We start from the raw sequence: 1,720 nt of genomic DNA, 5'->3' as shown, positions 1-1,720 counted from the left end.
TGACTGAAGTGTTTTTTGTTTTGTTTGTATGTGGTTTCACTTTCCCACTAACAAGACTTGACATGTCAAGGTCCCCCACTTTGGTTGACCACTCTGTTTATAACCGGGTAATAAACAGTGAAGCAACAGTGAGGCATCTATGGCCATGGATCAAGTAAAGCACTCAGTTTTGGGAGCAACAATAAAGAGCAGCAGTTACTGATGTTAGATTGTTGTTCTAAGAGTGAATCATCCACTCAAGCATCTGCGACCTCCACACTTTTGGCACACTGCTTAAAAAAAACAAAACAACAACACTACTAACTGTACTCTTTCAGATAAACATACTTTGGGATAATGTTTCACCACAGCCAATGAACGGTTGTCCGTCGTTGCATAGTAATGTACTTACGATTGACTGGCAACCAGTCAATGGTGTACCTGGCTGCTTGCCCCAAAGTCAGCTGGGATACGCTCCAGCTCACCCTCATGAATGCTGTAGAAAATGGATGGATAGATGGATGTTAAAACCACCAATTTGATGCCAACGAAGCAATAATACATCCGGGCACTAGGGGAGGCTAGTAGCACATCAAAACTAACGAAGCAGTTTGTGTTTGCTTAAAAAAAAAAGAAAAAAAAAGATGCACAGTGTACACTTGTTACCAGAAGGGGGCAGGGTGTGTTGGTGCCCACCCACGGACACGCTCTGCCCACCCACAGAAAACTGGATGTAGTTCTGCTGAATGGGATATAAATAATCGAAATCAAATCCTTTATTGTTTAGACCAAATCACAACAAACAGTTGTCTCAATTAAGGGGAAAACAAAACACGTTTTAAGGTGCAGTTGTCACGTTTCCGGGATGGAGGACCCAAATGCAGGGAGGCAGGAGAAGCAGGGGGTAATGAAGAAAATATTTATTAAGAAAAATGGGGTGAAACAAATCTTGAAAAGTTCAAAACTCAAAGTAGCAAAGAAAAGAAAGGTAGGAGGGAGCTGATTGGCTAACACAATGGGGGTGGAATGCAGACAGGTGGACATAATCATCGACGAGACAGACAGAAATACTGAGAAAACAAAACTAAAAAAGCCCAAACATAACAGCAGTAGCCCTACTATGGATTTCGACCTACAAGAGCATTGGAGCACTTTTTTGCCCCCCCCCCCCAGGTAAGACTAATGCCTACCCACATCTGCCATCCTGTTAACACCACTGGTACACGTAAAGAATATCCAACACACATTCTGCACTTACAAATACAACAATGTCCAGTTTCTGATGAAACTAAGTGAGGTTAAGAAATTATTAGTAACTAGAGTTGCACATATATCGAAAAAATATTGTCATTTTGATACTGGAATGTGCAAGATGTGTATTGCAAAGACGTGCGATAACATAATACTTTCATATGAAATGATATGCTTTTACCTGACTTTAAACAATCAGATGCAACCTTATACTGTATGTGCATCACCAGCCAATAGGAGAACAGTATCTAAGGGCATCACTAACACTAAATAACCTTAAAATTGCTGATGCATGAAAAAAAAAAATCTTTCTTTAGATAATAAAAGCGTAGTTTCTTTAGGCACATGTTAAATAATATATAATTTGGATATTGCAATATTTAACACCCTTATAGCATATTGCATGTTCCAATATCGTGCAGCCCTATTAGAATAATTTAATGCAGAAAAACAGGTGAATGCAAAATAAAAGGCAAGAGTCAGAGTCAGA

The sequence above is a fragment of the Filicampus tigris genome, chromosome 17, assembly GCF_054856515.1.
Source record: "Filicampus tigris isolate MCC_2025a chromosome 17, RoL_Ftig_1.0, whole genome shotgun sequence".
Lineage (NCBI taxonomy): Eukaryota > Metazoa > Chordata > Actinopteri > Syngnathiformes > Syngnathidae > Filicampus > Filicampus tigris.
This window is presented reverse-complemented; position numbering follows the sequence as displayed.